The sequence below is a fragment of the Lepus europaeus genome, chromosome 5 (genome assembly GCF_033115175.1).
Source record: "Lepus europaeus isolate LE1 chromosome 5, mLepTim1.pri, whole genome shotgun sequence".
In the NCBI taxonomy this organism is placed as follows: Eukaryota; Metazoa; Chordata; class Mammalia; order Lagomorpha; family Leporidae; genus Lepus; species Lepus europaeus.
Genome location: NC_084831.1, coordinates 76626476 through 76646867, shown reverse-complemented (window position 1 = coordinate 76646867; position 20392 = coordinate 76626476). Strand labels below are relative to the sequence as shown.

Genomic DNA, 20392 nt, shown 5'->3' with positions numbered 1-20392 from the left:
CCTGAGGAAAAACAATAACAATGAAGAAAGATAAACACAGAGAAAGCACATGAGTGATGCATAAAAATTCTTCAAAAGAATAGAGAAATGGTAAAAACACATAAAAATATTTTCTCATAAAAGACTTAAAATTATTAAAAACTTTTCCTTGAAAATTCAAAGATAATTCTTAAAATAGTCTTCTAAGAAGTATACATCCAAGGTAACTATCAGAAAGTATAGAAATTGGATGCTTTCCAGCTTACAAGAGTAAAATATAAGACATGCATTCAGAAGAAACCAACAACACTTCTATATCAAAATAAATAAATAGCATTAAACTACTGAAAGTATACCTTGTAAATAAAATGCCAGATCTAATTGTTATATCAATAGATAAAAATTGGATAAAATCACTCATTTAAAGTAAAAAAAAATTTTGGATTATAAAGTACCCTGGATGTGATATATAATATTCACCTAAAATTAAAGAATAGCTAGAAGTAAATGATGAGTAAGCAATTTCAAACTCAAAGTCAGAAAGGGCCATTTTGCTAAAATTCTACAAGAATAAGGTACTAAGTGAAAAACACTTACTAATAAAAAGATTTAAATCCACAATTAAAGTTTATTTATAAAGCTTCATAAATTATCATAGCATTAAAATAAAAAATTTTTGGCAAACATAAACAGTAGGCAAAAACACAATAATAGGAGTAGACATAAACCTCTCTTAGTTCTTGACAGATATACTAGAAATATTAAATAATATAGAGAGTGAATAATTAAAATTATTTTCGATAAAAACTTTACACTTAACAATTAGAATGTAGTCTTTTTGTCATTGAAAATTATAGACTGACCATAATTTATGCCCCACCAAGTTGATATTTTATATACCACAATCTCAAACTAAAATAAAAAGAATAATTATTGTAGAAAACAAACTTAAATCATATATAAATTAAAATACAAGAAAGTAGGCATTTGGTTCAGCTTTGTTAAACTGCTGCTTGAGATCACAATTCAGTGTGCCTGGTTTAAGTCCTGATTTCTCTGCCTCTGACCCAGTTCCCAGCTAATGCACATGCTGGGAGGCAGTACATAATGACTGAAGTTGTTGGGTACCTGCTACCTGCATGGGAGACCAGGCTCTGAGCTTTGGCCTAGCCCGGTCCTGATTGTTGCAGGAATTTGTGGAGTAAACCAGTAGACAACAGTTCTCTCTGTATCTCTCTGTCTCTCTCTGTCTCTGTCTCTCTCTTTGTCTTCCTCTGTCAATTAAAATGAAAATAATGAAATACAAATTAAAAATTAAATTAAAATGCATATATAAAATAAACGGGTTAGCAAAATAAAAAATTATGTTGCAAAATATAACTAGAAATAATCATTATAAAACACTACATCAGTTATTATAAAAATAATTGTGGCTCTGATACTCAAGGAAAAATATATATCACTAAATATTCATGTTACTGAAGCAGTAAACAAATGATTTAAAAGTTCAGTATAATAGATAAAGTCTAATACTAGCATTAAATAAAAGAGAATTAGTAAGTGGAAGTATAATTTAAAGCAATAAGATAGAACAGTATGGCTATTTACTATATTCATAAAATAAGAAAAGAGAATGTCTCTAAATACTATATAAATAATTTTGAAGTTCCAAATGAAATAAATGTGCTTCTGAGAAAATACAAATTGCAAACTCTGATGCCAGGCAATTTAGAAAATCTAAAAATCCTGATCAGAATAAAGGAGATGAGAGAGTTGTTATAGCATGCCTCCCTAAAATAACAGCAAGTTGGACAGCTAGACAGATAAACTCTCTGAAAGCATCAAGGCAGAAGCAAAGCTTTTAGAAGGGAGAGGGAGTGAGAACTAGAGCAAGAGTAAAAGCTAGAGAAAGACTGAGGAGTTTCCAATTTCCTTCTGTGAAGCTACCATAACCTTGATCTAAGACCTGACAAACAGCACTGATACACGCATGCTACCAACAAATAGCACAGATGACTAATGCTGCAAAAATAGCAAAAGCTACATTGGGAAATGGAGTCCAAAAGCAGTTTAGAGGACTCATATATCATGTCCCAGGAATGATTTTCTCTAGGAATGCAAGAATGGCTTAATAATGGGCAATCTTCAAATCTAATTTTGGGTTAAAAAACAAAAACAATCCAGATTATGCCCATGGATCCTGAAAAATACATGTAATAAAGCTTATTATTCTATCTAAATAGAAATATATTATTATTTCTACTATAAAGTTGTTTAAAAATCTACAAAATTTTATTTGTATCAAAATCTATAAGATATGAGCAGATACATGGAAATTTTATTACATACACACACAAACATAAGCGAAAGTCATTTTTATGGATGAAACACAAAAAAAATTCCCATTAAATTCAATACAAACACAAAATTCTGAATCTTAAAAGACTAGGTTAATAAATTTTAGTTTTCAAAGACATCAATTTTTGCAGCAAAAGCATTTGACAAAATCTCACGATTGTTCATGATTAAAGCACTCAACAAGATTAGAGGTGAACTGCCTCAATATGACAAGGAACATCATCAAAATCCTTACAGCTAATATAATTAGTGCCAAGAAATGGGAATGCTTTTCTTCGATCATGATTAAGATAAAGATATCCACACTCATTTTACCAATGTTGTCTAACATAGCACTAGAAGTTCTAACCAGTGCAATGAAGAAAAGAAAACAAAAGTCATATGGATAGGAAAGGAAAAAATAAAACTGTCCTTCTTTGCATGAATATGTATATGGAAAATCACAAGGAATACACAATCAAAAGCCTGGATAACTTATCAGTGAATTCAACAAGGTCTCAGGATATCAGAGCAACACAGAAAAGTCTATTTCATTTTTACATACTAGCAATGAGCAGGTGAGAACAAACATCACACAATACTATATACAATCATTCCAAAGAAAATGAAAGGCTTAGGAGTAAACTTAAGAAAATATGTACAAGATTTATATGCTGAAAAGAATAAAATTTTGATGAAAGCAATCAGAGAAGGCCGAAATAAATGGAGAAACACGCAGTTTCTAAGCCAGGAAAAACTCAACATAGTCAAGATATAAGTTCTCCTCAATTTGGCAATAGATTTAATATGATTTCTCTAAAAATCTGAGCAAAGTGTTTGTAGTTCTAGATAGATATTTCTAAGATTTACTTGGAAAGATAAGGTAACTAAAAATATTTTGTAACATTGGAGAAATCAGGTTATCACACAGCTATGTTAATTAAGGTGATGTCCTATTAGTCCTATTGACAGAGGACAGATAAACAGATCATAGAAACAAAAGAGAGAACCCAGAATGGATCCATACAAATATGATCAACTGATTTTGAATGAAGTTGCAAAATTATCTGCATGGAGATCAGTTAGCCTCTCAGTAGAGTTTGACCTCCGTACCAAAAAAAAAAAAAAAAAAAAAAAAAAAAAAAAACAAAAAACAAAAAACAAAAAAACAAAAAACACCACCACCAACATAAAATTTCTTCTTCTTCTTTTTTAAATTAATTTATTTATTTGAAAGTCAGAGTTACACAGAGAGGAGAGAGAGAGAGAGAGAGAGAGAGAGAGAGATCTTCTATCCGATGGTTCACTCCCCAAATGGCTGGAATGGCTGGAGCTGTGCTGAACCGAAGCGAGGAGCCAGGAGCTTCCTCCAGGTCTCCCAAGTGGGTTCAGGGGCCCAAGGACTTGGGCCATCCTCCACTGCTATCCCAGGCCATAGCAGAGAACAGGATCGGAAGTGGAGCAGCTGGGTCTCAAACTGGTGCCCATTGGGATGCTGGTGCTTCAGGCCAGGGCTTTAACCCGCTGCGCCACAGTGACAGCCCCAAAAGACTTATTCTTCTTATACAACTTCATTTCAAAATGAGTCACAAACATAAATATAAAACATAAAGTGAATGAAATTTTCGGGAAAATATAGAGAAAGAATCTTCAGATTCCAGATTTGACATTAAAGACATTAAGTATAAAAGGTAAGTTAATAAATTAGTTCATCAAAATTGAGATTTTTTGCTATGGGAAATATCCTGTGAAGGGAATGAAAATATTATCTACAGATCATAAGAAAGCATTTGTGAGGTAGTGTGGCATGCTATTTCATTGTGATTTTGAATTGCATTTGATTTGCATTATGGATTTGATTAGCAAAGTTGAGAATTCTTTTTTTTTTATGTACCAATTGGATATTTGTATGTCATCTTTTGAGAAATGTCTATTAATATCCTTTCTCTGTTATTAAAGTTTATTTGTTTTCTTGCTATTGAGTTCCTTATTTATTTTTATATTAACTCCTTATCAGATGTATGATTTATAAATGTTTCCTTCTATTCCTTAGATTGTCTCTTTATTTCTACTGTTTCCTTTGCATGCAGAAGATGTTTGGTTTGATTCAGTCCCTAAAGGAGATGAAATCGATATCTCAAATATATATCAGCACTCATGTTAGCATATGAGTGCATATATTCATTATGTCATTATTCACAATAAACAAGATATAGAGTCAGCTTAAGTATAGTCTAGCTCAAATAAATGCAATATATATATACACACACAAATGGAATACTTTTCAGTCTTAAGAAGGAAATAGAGAAGATAACCCTCTCAATTGTAAAAACATAGAAGAACTTAAAAGACAATAGGGTAAATGAAATAAGCCAGGAACAGAAAGGCAAATATTGCATGTTGTCACTATTATATGGAATATTTAAAAGTTTATATGGAATATTTAAAAGTAGAGGGTACAATAGTTTCTATAATTTGGTAATGGTAGTAATGGAGAGATTTGAATAAAAGGGTGCAGGTGAATAAGTTTTGGACATCTAATATATAGCATGGTGACTGTAGTTCATACATGATACTGTATTTTATACTTGAAATTTTCTGAAAGTAGATCTTAAAAATTTTCACCACAAAATAACAGTAATTGTATGTCTATACTAATTAGTTTGCTAATGTTAATCATCTTGCAATGTACATATACATCAAAGCATCACACATACCTTAAATACATACAATTTTTATTTGTCAATCATATCTCAATAACAAAAGGCAAGCATTCATAACATATAAAAAGAATGCTCAAAGCACAACAATGAATAAAGGAAATTCAAAGTAATAACAAAATGATGAAAAACTATGAAGATAATTTTGCTGAAGAGGATATAGAAATGACATAAATACATAAAAAGATGTCAAACATCATTAACCCTAAATGAAATGAAAATTAAAAACACAGTAAGATATTGCTTCAGACCTAACAGAATGGCTAAAATAAAGATAGTGATCGGAGTTGGCGCCATGGCATAGTGGGTAAAGCCATTGCCTGCAGTGCTGGTATCCCAAATGGGAGCTGTTTCAAGTCCCGGCTGCTCCTCTTCCAATCCAGCTCTCTGCGATGGCCTGGGAAAGCAGTAGAAGATCCTTGGGCCCTTGCACCCACGTAGGAGACCAGGAGGAGGCTCCTGGCTCCTGTCTTCGGATCGGTATAGCTCCTGCAGTTGTGGCCATCTGGGGAGTGAACCAGTAAATCGAAGACCTCACTCTCTCTGCATCTACCTCTCTGTAATTCTGCCTTTCAAACAAATAAATAAATCTTTAAAGAAAGATAGTGATAATGACAAATGCTTGTGTGAAATGGGTAACTCATATATTGCAGGTGGCATGCAAAATGATATAGCTATCTTCTGATGATAGATAACAGTTTCCTACACAACTAGATGTGTGCTCACCACATGACTCAATATTTTTCATTTGAAAATTCACTCCTAGAATTGTGCTCATGCAAAACCTTAGATGCAATTGCTCATATCAGCTTAACAACTCCAGGTTGGAAACAAGTCAGATGTCCTCCAGTATGTGAATGAATGAAGAAATGCCCATACAATGGAATACTACTGGCAATAAAAAAGGCACAAATGAGGATTTAGAAAAATCTCAAGGGAATTACTCAAGAGGGAAAAAGATGGAAAACTGTATGGTCCCATTAGATTAACATTTTTGAAATGGAAAAATTTTCCAGAGAAGCATAAAGGGAGAGGCTGTAAATACAAAAAGTTGACAGAGGTATCCTTGTGATGAAATTATTCTGTCTCCTGACTGCCGTGGTGCTCACAGGAGTCCTTATATGATATAAATCACATTGGTAAGAGAATTAAAACTGGTTACATCTGAATAGGGTGGACAAATCTCACTGTGACAGTTTCCGAATTGTAATATTGTATGTTAGTTATTTAGAATGCTACCAGTGAGAGAATCTGAGTGAAAAATATACGGGATCTCTTTGTATTTCTTACTACATGTGAATGCACAAAATGCTCAAAATTTAAAAAATATGAATTTCAAACTGATTTAAAAAAAACATAAAAAAAGAAAATACCAAACTGAAAAAATATAAGGTTATGAAGACAGGCTCATTGCACTTGTAAATTTTTAAAAATGAGCCAATATTATAGACAAATAATCCACAGAGAGGGAAACACAAAAAATTTTAAATACATGAAAACATACTTATATTTGCTCATAATTAACCATAATCAAACCACATTGAGGCAGCTTTTTTAGCTATCATATTTGTAAGGATCAAAAGGTTTGACAACACCGGCAGGTGCTGCGGTGCAGCTGGTTAAGCTGCACATGGCATGCCCTCATGCTGCATCCGAGTGCATATTTTGATTCCTGGATGTCCTGCACTTCAGACCCATTTGCCTGGGAGACCACAGATGATGCGCCAAGTATCTGGGTTCCTGTCATCCACATGGGAGACCCAGATGGAGTTCCTGGTTCCTGATTTTGGCCTGGACCAATCTCAGCTGCTGCTGGCATTTGGGGAGTAAACCAGCTCTCTATCTCTCCTTCTTTCTGTGTCTTTCAAATCAATATATTTAAGAAAGGTTTGATAATAAATGGCATTAGCTGAGGGTGAGGGAAAAAGTGTTTTTGTGTACTCTTGGTGGGAATAGAAATGTATGAATCTCCTTGAAGGCTGTTTGACAATATTAACAAATTTAGAAACTCATGTGTCAATTGACATGAGTTTGCTTCTAGCAATTTGTTTAACAGTTTTACCAGCTAATGCATAAAGTATATTATGTATAAGAATTGTGTAGAACAAGAAAGGACTGGAAACTGCATAAATGCTTAATAAAGTAGAGTGATTCAATACACTTTGGCCCAAAAATGCACTAAAATATACTATTAGGAAAAATGAATAGCTCCTGATTCTCTGATCTGGAGTAATCTACAAATTATAGTGTTAAGGGAATTTTGCAAAATCATGAATCATGTGTATAACACATCCTCAATGATATAAAATTAAAAGATGTATACACACACACACACATATATATATATATATATATATATATATATATACACAAACACACATGTACTTGCAAGCACACATTTCTGGAGAATGCCCAAGATGTGCAATAGTGTCAGTGGGGGTCTCATTTGGAAAAGCTGCCTCTATTCTCTTTAAAATCAGTTGAGTTGTCCTACTTAAAATGGCTAATATTGGGACAAGGAGGTTTAAGTGGATGCTTTTGATGCTGGCATATCATATCAGAGTGTGATTCAAGTCCTAGAATCCTATTTCCTATGTAATTTACTACTAATGTGTCTAGGAAGCACTAGATGATGGTCCAAACACTTGGGACCCTTAGATGGAGTTCCACATTCATGGGTTCTGATCGACCCAATGCTGGCTGTGTGGGTAATTGGGGAATGACCTGCAGATGGAAAATCTCTTTCTCTCTGTTTCTGCCTTTCTCTGTGTCACTTTGTATTTCAAGTAAAAATAGATATTTTTAAAATGGCTCATATTATATTTGCCTTCATTAGTTATGTGTCCCTCTTCAAGCCTAACATTTGCTTAGCACATTGTGATAGCTAAATAAATACATCTTCAGTTGAACTGAACAAATATTTCTATGCTATACATGCTCAAGAAATAGCTTTTAACACGGCAGTCATTAATTAATTATATGTATAGGAAACTACTTATAAACCTTTTCTAATACATGACAGATTTGAGATGCAAATGTTTTTCAAGTTATAAAGTATTTGTAATTTTTATAAAGATCAATATTTCAAGTACATGTTGCAATCAAGTCATTTGTGTCTACAACAGTTGCACTCCTCACATAAGCTTTATGTTCAGACATTTTGTTACATTCTCCCATTTGGTTTCCAATTGTCATTTATTATGTCTTCCATCCTCTGTCTGGTTTTTTCCTTGCCTCTTACATATTAATGGACTCCCATACACTTTATTAGCATATTTATAATTTGTTCTTTTTCTTTCTGCTTCGTTTTTACCAAAACACTAACTTGAAAATATACTTAAGCTAGTTTGCTTTGTGTCCTTTGAATATTCTTTTGAAATCTATTTAGAAAATGAATGTTACAGATCTTCCCTCCCCACCCCCACTTCCATCTACCTTTTTATAGAGCAACAATTCCTTTCCCAGCCCAAGAATTATTCGCTCAGACTAGCAGTTTGTCATAAAATATTCTACATGACATCTATGCTTTGTCCTAGCTCTTCTATTTCCTGCAGACTCTTAAAGATCTTTTTTTAATATCCTTATTCTCAAATCCATCAATTTCCGTGTTATAAGGAGAGAAGGCCTTTGCAATTACTCTATGTAATACTTTCCTGACTTCTTTTTTAAGGATCTCATCCTGTATTCTTCATTTCACGAATTCTTTTGAAAAGTTAGCCTTTTTCGCTCAGCCTGTTTCATAGTGTTATTTATACTTCTATTTTCATTTTTTAAATCTTTTACCTTTTCCTTTAATTCTTTAAAAACTTGAGTAGATCGCTCAAAAACGTGATAATGTTATGTTCAGAGAGATTATTTTTTCCTGCTTTTGATCAATTGTTTATGATCTATTAATTACTTTGTGCATTTATCTACTTAATTTCTTACTTTGGAAATAGTCCCATTAAAAAAGTCTCTAATCATTTGCAGGTTTCTTTAAGTGTGATCTGGATCTATTTCCATTTTTGTCTTTTCAGCTCAATGCTTCAGTCTTCCTGAGTACACTAGGAGATTTCTAGAATTTTTTTGATCCTTCTTTTCTTTTTGATTTTTCTTCTTTGGGTTTTCAGGAATTCATTTACCATTTTCTCATTGTGTATTTTCTATTGCTTTAGAAATCACCTGTTCAGAGGTGATCTCTCAAATTTCTATATTGTACTGTAGCTGATTGATAGATCTGGCTGATTTTTTGGCCATGATACTAGATAATAAGTACCCTTAATATGCATCGGTTTACAACAAGCGTTTATGTTATCAGTCATGTGTCTATATATCAGGAGATACTTTTGTTGGGGGTTTCACACTGGCTAACTCTGGCCTTAGCCATTGAGATTGGCTTTGGGCATCCTTGTTCTCCTTGTGTTAACAGTTACCTGGCGTGTTCTGATAGCGAGTCACAGAAGACCATACAGGCATGTTGTAGGCCCTCTAGTTTTTCATTGCTAAAGCAAGTCACTCTGCTTCTTTTCCTCTGCATGAGGCAGAGTGAAAAAATTGAGAACACATTGCAGTCTACCACAGCTCTATATGCAGGCCCTTTCGGATCACCTAGGTGTAAGAACCCACTTCTTCCTCTTCAGTTAAGTCTCAGTTTGGTTTTCCATGGTTTGATTACTTAGGTGCTTTTATTAATGTAAAGACATGAAAAATATCTCTGGTTTAGAGAAGTCATCAACTCTTACTGAGCAGAAGTGGGGAGCGCTCCTTGCCCAGAGACTGAGTTAGTTCTTTGTCTATCTGGAAGTTTGAAGCTCTATTTTTTTGTATTTTTTAACAAGAGCTCTAATCCATTTTCCTTCTTGGCCCTTGCTTTACCCTTTGGGAGGATCTTCCTTTCCTGTTGTCCTCTGTGGCTCCATCTGTGGTGCACATTGAGGAACATGTCTTCCCTAAGAATCTCACATATGTAGCAAACCACTTCCTGTAAGCATGGGTTTATGATCTAGTGGATTATTTTTAGAAAGTACATTATCCCCCAAAATGTGGTAGGCTTTCAACGTAATTGCTTTTTGGTCATTTCCAAATGTGAGTAAACACAGCCAAAGAGGTTGGGTAAATGGAATTTCTAAGCTTGAGAACTCTGATCTTTTATTTACAGATCTCGGTGCTCTGCCCATCCAAATAAATTTCAGCTTGCTGTCTGCCGCAATAAGAACGTCTGAAATCATGCCCTGTCTTTGCCAGCATGCTAGCAACTTCTGTGTGGTGCAGCACCCATCATGTTTATTGCAAAGACTGGAATTTGCAGACACTTCTTTTAACCATTTCAATTTGGGGACTAAACACTTGGTCTTTCCAACCCTGAAAGTTTTAAAATTACCAGATTCTCAGTTCAACTGAGGTTGCATTATATAGGTACAGTGCCTCCCATTAGCAAAGATGCATGCCTTTGCATGTCCATTTTCAGACTAGCTGGAAAGTTCTACTTTCAATTCATCCTTCTTTTAGGATTTTGTTGACAATTACTACCAATATTCTGCATATATTTTATCTCTTCTCCTAATACCACATGTATTATTTGTCAGCATATGGTTGGCCTCCCCACGTATTCAGCTGACATATTGACTAAATATTTTATGCATAAAATAAGGATCATGAGATTGTCAGCTTTAGTAGCTGAGTCATTATTTTGTACCGCCCTTACTTCTGCCTCCAACCCAGTGCCACATTTTAGTTTCTGTTACTTGAAGCACTTCATTTTCAGGAATTAAGTCAGTTGATTTAAGCTTTAAATGCATATAACCATGAAAAGAAATGTAGTCAGAATGACAATGGCTTAGTCAAGACAACATTTTATTTCCTTTTCATGTCACTGTGAGATTTGAAGATAAGCCATTCAGGGCTGCTCTGGTGGCATCAGGATGTTACAAGAGACCCTGTCTATTTTCCTTCTGCTACTCCAGTTTTTAACATACTTTGTCCTTCTTTCAGTCACCCTGTTGTGTAAACTGGCTATTGTAGTTCCACTCTCCACTTCTGTGATAGACAAGGTGCGGAAGAATAAGTGTATACCCCATTTTGAGTTAGTTAGATCCTTTTAAACAGCCTTCCCAGAAGACTGTCATATAACAGTATGTTTATAGCTCACTGACCTGGATGTAGACACATAATCTCATCTTACTACAAAACATGATGGAAAGTATAGTATTTTCTTTGTAGAATAAGTACAATTGAGATTTGGTTAATAAAGAAAGGGATCATAGATTTTGGGATTCTACAGTTAATAGTTCTACCACAGAAGTAAATTTATTCTTTTCCTTGAGACTTTTATTTTCATTTTTTTAAAACATTTTCAGTTACACTTTGACATCTTGAAAGGACAGAAAATATTTCCCCTTCTTTATCATCCTCATATCATAATTTAAGTCATCCTCATTATAACAGCAATTTACTCATTCTCTATATATGTATGCCACATTTCCAACCTTTGTGAAAATTAATTTCAGTCATTATTCTCATCCTATTAAAAAAGACAGAATCTTTCTTTTTATATAGCACAACAATAATTCTTCCACATAGATCTTGTCAACCTGACTGGTCCATTTCCTTTTCTTTTAAGCACACTGCAGCCTGGCATTCTGTTTATCTAAATAGATTTTAAAAAATTGGAAATGATAGTAGAGATCATCTAATTTAATCCTCTTATTTTTCAGATGAGGTTGCTGAGGCCTGGAGAGAGTATCCTAAGCCACTCGTGTCACACAGCAAGAAATTAATACACAATCTTTTGTCTGTGCTGTTAGATTTGTTTGCAATTAAGTGTATCCATGTATTACATTTTATTCCCTTTTCCCCCAAATTCTTTTCTACCTGTTTTAGCTATTCAATTAAAATCCCTTTCCAATCTTTCTTCTATGTACCAGATTGGTCATGACCCCCTCCCCAAATATTTCCTTTTCAAATCTCTCTTACAGATGAGAATAGAGTATATAATATAAATAAACCTTATATCCACTCACTAAGAAAATCAGACATATTATCATGTCTTCCATATCAAATCTCATATATCTTTCAACATTTTCATTTATGAGATTGGCAGTTCTCTTCCCTTTATGAATTTGTTTTCCTCCATTTTGTCTGGTAATAAAAAGCCCTGAACCAAGTTATCACCCATGCAAAAGTAAATTCACCTCTTGTTCCTTCTTCTAAAATGAATCCTACTGCCCCTCTGGGCACCTTTTCTCCCTAGTCCATTCATTCTGTTTGCTGATTAAGTTAATAGCATTTACAGAGTACCCTTGACATTCAAGGTAGCAAGAAATCTGTCTATGTCTTAAAGTGGGAGCATGCAACCCAAATAACATGAAAATATATACATTGCTTGACCCTGGGAGGCTCCCTTTTAACTCCCAGATCTCTTTTTCTCCTGTGATTTTCCTCCTGCTGCTCCTCTTTATCACCAGAATGCAGCAAGGCTTCAGCAACCATCAAATGATCTTTGCATTGTGATGAATGTCGGACTCTTCACTGCTTTCTTCGCTATCAGTGTTTCATTTGCAGTGGATAAACAACTTGTGTTGATTGCTTGCTTGGGAGAAGTTTGGATTTGTTGGGCACAGACGGGGTGCATTCAACACTTGGCACATTTATACTTAAGGCATTTAACTGGCAATGTGGTAATTGCAGTTTTCTTATTGTTTTTCTTATTAAATTCTGTATGGGCAACTGCAGTTAACTTTTTCTAAATTGCACTATTGCTTTCCACAACAGAGATAATCATGAATTCAGGGACTAATATAATGGTTAGCACCCAAAAAAAATCAATGTCATTCTTGTCTTTACCTAAGGATCTTCACCATACTTCTGCTTCGTGTGTGTGGCTGGCATGAACTAAGTTAAGCAAACTGTAGATGCTGATATGACTACTTAACTACCATACAGTGAATTACTACTAAAGCAATAAAAATAAATGGATTTAAATTCTCCTTTGTTGATGTACAAATAAGGGAACTCTTGTGCACTTCTGGTTGTAATCTAAATTAGAACCATCATTGTGGAAAACAGTATGGAGGTTCCTCGAAAAATAAAATTAGATCTACCGTATAACCTAGCAATCCCACAACTGTGTGGGTATATATCCAAGGGAAATGCAATCAGTCAGTTGAATAGACATCTGCACCCCTGTGTTTATTGCAGTACTATTCACAATAGCCAGGAAATAGAAATATCGTAAGTGTCCATCCATTGATGGATGAATGAAAAAAATAGTACATATACACTATGGAATACCACACAGACATTAAAGAGATAATGAATGGGCACAAGGTTATAGCTGGTTGGAATAACAAATTCTGGGGCTCTGTTAAACAGTGGGGTGATGATAGATAATGTTATTGTGGTATAGATTTCTCTGTTAAAAAAGAGTACTTTATACTTTGTGTGTCTGTATGGGTGCAAACTGTTGAAATCTTCACTCAGTATAGAGTTGATCTTCTGTATATAAAGATAATTAAAATGAATCTTTTTTAAAATATTTATTTTATTTATTTTTGAAAGAGTTACAGAGAGGTAGAGACAGTGAGAGAGGCCTTCCATCCCTGGTTCACTCCCTAGATGGCTGCAATGGCCGGAGCTGTGCCGATCCAAAGCCAGGAGCCAGGAGCCAGGAGCCAGGAGCCAGGAGTTTCTTCCAGGTCTCCCACATGGGTGCAGGGCCCCAAGCACTTGGGCCATCTTCTACTGCTTTCCTAGGCCATAGCAGAGAGCTGGATCAGAAGAGGAGCAGCCAGGACTAGAACCAGTGCCCATATGGGATGCCGTTGCTTCAGGCCAGGGCTTTAACCCGCTGTGCCACGGCACCGGCCACAATTAAAAACGAATCTTAATAAAGAATGGGATGGAAACTTACATGCCAAAACCCAGGATTGGATCAGGGACCTTTAGATCTCCAGTCTAACGCTCGCCCAACTGAGCTATTTTGGCTCCCTAGTTTCGCTCTCCCTGGGATGGAAGAGGGAGTAGGAGCTGGGATGGTTTGTTGGTGGGAGGGTGGTTATGGGGGGAAGAACCACTAAAATCGAAAAGTTGTACTTTTTTTTTGAAAGGCAGAGTTAGACAGTGAGAGAGAGAGAGACAGGGAAAGGTCTTCCTTCCATTGGTGCACCCCCTAAATGGTCGCTACGGCGGGCACACTGTGTTGATCCGAAGCCAGGAGCCAGGTGCTTCCTCCTGGTCTCCCATGCGGGTGCAGGGCCCAAGGACTTGGGCCATCCTCCACTGCCTTTTCGGGCCACAGCACAGAGCTGGACTGGAAGAGGAGCGACTGGGACAGAACCGCACCCCAACCAGCACTAGAACCTGGAGTACTGGCGCCACAGGCGGAGGATTGGCCAAGTGAATCACGGCGCCAGCCCCCAAAAGTTGTATTTTTGAAATTTATATTTATTAAATAAAAGTTTTCTATTAAAAATAATTAATATTATTTTGGTTTTTTAGAATTTTTTGTGTGTGTGTTTCTTTTTTTAAACTTTTATTTAATAAATATAATTTTCCAAAGTACAGCTTTTGGATTACAGTGGCTTCCCCCTAACCATAACTTCCCTCCAACCCTCAACCCTCCCGTCTCCTGCTCCCTCTCCCCTTCCATTCACATCAAGATTCATTTTCAATTCTCTTTATATACAGAAGATCAATTTAGTATATACTAAGTAAAGATTTCGACAATTTGCACCCACATAGAAACACAAAGTATAAAGTACTGTTTGAGTACTAGTTATAGCATTAATTCACATAGTACAACACATTAAGGACAGAGATCCTACATGGGGAGTAAGTGCACAGTGACTCCTGTTGTTGACTTAACAATTGACATTCTTGTTCATGGTGTCAGTAATTATCCTAGGCTCTTGTCATGAGTTGCCAAGGCTATGGAAGCCTTTTGAGTTCGCCAACTTTGATCTTATTTATACAAGGTCATAGTCAAAGTGGAAAATCTTTACTTAGTATATACTAAGTTAATTTTCTGTATATAAAGATAATTGAAAACAAATCATGATGGGGCTGGCACCGTGTCTCAGTTAATCCTCTGCCTGCAGCGTTAGCATCCCATATGGGTGCCTGGCTCTAATCCCAGTTGCTCCTCTTGTAGTCTAGCTCTCTGCTGTGGCCCGGGAAGGCAGTGAAAGATGGCCCAAGTGCTTGGGCCTCTGCATCCACATGGGAGACCAGAAAGAAGCACCTGCTCCTGGCTTCAGATTGGCGCAGCGACGGCCCTAGAGGCCATTTGGGGGGTGAACCAATGGAAGGAAGACCTTTCTCTCTGTCTCTCTCTCTCTCACTAACACTATTTGTCAAATAAATAAAAAATATTTTAATAAAAGAAAATGAATCATGATGAAGAATGGGATGGGAGAGGGAATGGGAGATGGGGTGGTTGTGAGTGGGAGGGAGGTTATGGGGGGAAAGCTGCTATAATTCAAAAGTTGTACTTTGGAAATTTATATTTATTAAATAAAAGGTGAAACAAAAAAATTTAAAAAAAAACATAAAAAATGTCCAATGATAGAAGCAGTGGATACATCGTTTGAACATTACACAATGGGTATGGAAACACCACAGTCTGCCCCATAAATATGTATAATTTTTACAAAATAATTGTACAAAATTTTTCCTCATTGACTTGGAACAGATAAATTGCATGGCTTTATTCTTGGAAATTACATCTCAATCGTAGAGAATTGCACCTACTTTTCAATGTGTTATCCTTAGACAGAAGAGGCAAGGGGTTTAGCACTAAGACACATTTGAGGCCGGCGCCGCGGCTCAATAGGCTAATCCTCCGCCTTGCGGCGCCGGCACACCAGGTTCTAGTCCCGGTCGGGGCACCGATCCTGTCCCGGTTGCCCCTCTTCTAGGCCAGCTCTCTGCTGTGGCCTGGGAGTGCAGTGGGCCCTGCACCCCCTGGGAGACCAGGATGAGCACCTGGTTCCTGCCATTGGATCAGCGTGGTGCGCCGGCCGCAGTGCACCTACCGCGGCGGCCATTGGAGGGTGAACCAACGGCAAAAAGGAAGACCTTTCTCTCTGTCTCTCTCTCTCTCTCTCTCTCTCTCTCTCACTGTTCACTCTGCCTGTCAAAAAAAAAAAAAAAGACACATTTGAGTTTCTATTTGACTCTACCAGTAGCTGTTACGTAAAATTGGTCAAGTTCCTTGAATTCTGTTGAGTTTAGTGTCTTTTGGAGAAGAATTGGGAATATCATACCTATGCATTGGAATAATATGAGTACTAAATTGGAATAACCATATCCCACTTGCCTACTGCAGGATACAGGTGCCATAAAGTTTTGTTCTCTTTCCCCCCTTTTATGGCACTCAATAAATATTATTAGATCAGTGGAATTTATTAGATACAACTCTTGAGGATTTCATATGTGTTCATGTTTTCTGTTTTTCCAGTATGTATCTATAAAAAAATCTTACTAATTATTTTTCAATTGTATTCTTAAGGAACTATAAATAATATAAGTATATTCTTACCTTTTTTTTATACAAGGGCATCAATAAAGGAGAAGATAAATTATCACTTGAATAAAGAAGATATAGCTTTAAGCGTAAATTAAACTTATTGCTTTGCTTACCTGGTTCCTTGAAAGTCTAAAGTAAAATATACTGCTTCCTGGTGGTAAAGAATCGATGTGATTTTGTTTTGAATAAGCTTGAAGAGAAAAAGCCATATTTCTTCAGGATTTTCTCATCTTATCTACATGAAATGGCAACTGATTTAGGTAACAGCTCTTCAGGAACTGGTCTTGTAAACTAGCTCTAAGAAACAAAATGCCAGTGTGATAAAAAAAAATAAAAATAAAAAACCTCCACTAAAGAAAAAAAAAGTCTACTTCATGTTGATTCTGAAAACTGTGCTGCTGCAGCTGTGAGAGAATTTTTGGTGTACTCTTGGGGTTCATTCTCTGTTCTGGCTTGAACCTGGGTCTTCATGTGTTATTTTCCCTTTGAAGGCTGATTTTTCACCCTCCTTTTTTCTTGGGTAGCTGTTATCTGCCTTTGGTCACAGTCTCAGATCATATACCTGTCAAGGTAACCCAAAGGGCCTCCATACCTCTACAGAGTTATCTGTTTACAGCATCACCCCAACTCACGTATTTTTCAGACCAAGGCCTGTGGTGCTATTTGCAGATTCTAGCGCAAAATGAATGCTCTTGGTCCAGCTTGTAGCAGGGAAAGCACATAGTGAATTGGTGATCACCAAGAAATTACAGTCCTCTTCCTGGGACCTGATTGTTGGAGGATGTTTGCGAAGAATTCAATAAGTAGCTTGCCAAAATGGCTATGACACAGCCACCCCTAGACAGGAAGCCCAGGACTGTGGCTTCCACCTACACCGGTTTGCCCTGCAAGACACCACTGAGTGTGCGCCTCCTGGAGGTTGTGGTGGAACACAGGATTCTGTCTACCCCTGAGATATGGCTGCCACCCGCAGGTAGGCAGTAGTGGTTGGAGTAGGGCTGGGAAGGCCAGGCTGGGTCGACCAGGCAGGGTCTGGATACCAGGATATAGAGAGCATGTAAATGAGTACCCTCCTGAAAAGGTGGGGGAAGCTGTGCAAGGCAAGACAATACCTGGCACCAGGCTCCCAGCCCCTGAGACAAGCTCCACAATCTCACTGGATTTCATAGTAAGACACAAATTTAAAATTTCTGAACATTTCAGGACGACACCCACAAGATGATAAAGTTCATGAAATTGACTCTTCTGAGCATGTGGCTCTGTGTGACTGTATTGGTTAAGTGCCTGTTTCTAATGGATCCCAGATTATTTTTATTCCATTTAAATTGTATCCTAAACTGTAAGCTGTGTGAGGACAGGGACCATATCTACAGAAAACACTTAGTAAGTATTTGTTGAATGAGTAAATGAGTGGCATGATAAAAGCATTCCAATATTTTGGGACATGGCCTTCATCTTCATAGATGTCCTTTGCAACACACTGTGTGCACGGCTCCCCCTTTTCCTTATGTCACTTACTTTCACCTCTGCTCCTCTTTTTGGAACCCCCATGATCTTCTTCATACAGTTGTCATCCTTTCTCAGCACAACTTGAAAACACTTATAATGGGTTTCTTAGCTTCCAGGGTTATATTCTGAGCTATAGCTTTGTAATCACATAACTTATTCTGCTGAGAAATTTCCGTGGGCCACCACTGTCTAAGGGTTAAAACCCTGACTTCTGTGTTATTACAAATCAATTTTTGGAGAGCTGCTTTGTGTTAAATTCAATAAACATTTTAGTCTACAAATTCAACACTTAATAGTAAGGTTTTTATGTCTCAAGATCTACAACAATACTTCGGAAAATTCATAGAAAATGAGATTGAAAAACACATAAACTGTACTTTAATGCAAAAGGTTTTGAAATGCATACTTAGTTCTTCCATAATGTGTATTTACACAAACTTTTCCATAATGCACATTTTCCATGACAATAGTCATTCATACAGTTTCAAAAAGTTTTGCACTATAACAAATAAATAAAATAACAAAAAAAAGAGTGTCATGCTCCCTCCCTAGAGAAGTGCATAATCTAATAAGAAAGGGAGATAAATAAACATAAAATTGGATGTGTTGTTATAAGCACTGTAGTGAACACACGGAAAAAGATGTCTTTGACAGCTTATATATTTCTGGATTTAGGAAAACTGTGAATTTGAGGAAATTCAGAACTGTAAACTATCATTTTATAAAGAATTAGTTATCAGAAAACAGATAAGACCATGGGGTAACTTAGAAGTCATCTGGTTGAAGAAAAATTTTCCTTATTTTGCACCTCTTAAAGAACATAAATAGGAAAATAATAAGTAGAAATCATGAAGATACAGAGTTTATATCAAGAAGAAGACCTGAAAAATGAGGATATTGAAATGTAGATTGAATTTCTCCAGGAAGAGTTGCTGGAGCCATTCAAGTAGAAATGGAGTGACCAGCACTCCTTGTGCACGCTGTAAAGTAGAATGACCATAATATTTGTTTTGAGATGATAATGGTATAGTGGATAGTGGTGTGGGGCATTTAAAATTCAGAATTTTATTGCTGGCATTTCATTTTCCTACTCATGAGACATAGATGCTTGTGTCTGACTCCATCCTTATCGAGAAAACTCTGAGAAATGGAGATAATAAAGACTGTTTCAGAAACTGCTGAGAGAATGAATATGGAAGTAATTTGTAAACTGTAAAATGCTGTGACATATGTTATTATCACTTGCATTCATTAAAAAAGAATACATGTGTACTTTTATCATAGATATGAAAAATATCAGATTACAATGAGTGGCTGAAGTAAGTCATGGCTTCTTCCATAGAACTAGAATGGTTGCCCCTGTGGCATATTGCCTTTATGATGGAGTGGAATTTGTGATATTTCACAGTTCCTATAGAGCTTTGGATTGGAGTGAAGTCATTCAGGTAGTAAAGACTCTGCTTAAACAACATTCTGAAAGTGGTATGCTTATGTGAATTTTCACTCAAGGCCCAATAATCAAAATAACTGTTTTGACTATCCTTTTAATTTTTTTTCTTTTTTTTCCTAGCAATTATCTTTCTTTAATAAATCTGGAAAGACATGTTTTCAATTAGGAGTTGTAAATGTACTCAAAGGGTGTTGGTCAAGATGAATGAATACCTATCAAGGAATACTGCACATACATATAAAATGAAATGCATCACAATGACCATCCCTCTGTATTGCAGAACTGGACATATCTTGGTTCCTGTCCTCTTCACTCAGTATCTTTGTTCTGCAGGTTCTTTTATGTAAATATTCTAGTTCTTAATCTCATGATGGTACATTATGAACCAATCACTTCTTTATAACAAAAGGAATGTATTCTTTGCAACATATCCTCAGGTATGATGCAGCATTCAATAATAGCATACACATGGGAATGCTTTCTGCCTAAACTATTAACAGCTTAAAAACTGTTTTGATGACTTTTCCTAATTGCTGTTGCATTAATGTTTCCAAGAAGTAACATTGGTAGATATGACGCTTTTTGTCCTCTGTAAAAACCCTATGTTCTATGTGAAAATTTTCTGAGACTTCAATGGCAGGTTTTTTAAAATGGATTTCCTTGAATTTAAGGGTAGAAGATGAATACCTTCTAGCTAGATGTTACTTTGTATACCCTCTGCTATCACTCAAGTGTTCTTTCTTCTGTCTGTTTCCCTTTACCCATAACAGAATTTGTAATTGAAAGTTTTTTTTTTTTTTTTTGCTACAACAAAATGTTTTCTCAACAGGAGCTTTTTTTTTTAAAACTATTTAGAGACCGCCACACTTGGGTTAGTCTTTTATGTATTCAATC

The 20392-nt window shown here is 36.0% G+C and overlaps 1 non-coding gene across 1 annotated transcript; it reads right to left on the bottom strand.

The window, feature by feature from the left end:
• Nucleotides 1-13924: 13924 nt before the first annotated feature.
• On the bottom strand, nt 13925-13997 carry TRNAS-GGA (transfer RNA serine (anticodon GGA)). Its single transcript has one exon. It is a non-coding gene; the product is annotated as a tRNA-Ser (tRNA).
• Nucleotides 13998-20392: the final 6395 nt, after the last annotated feature.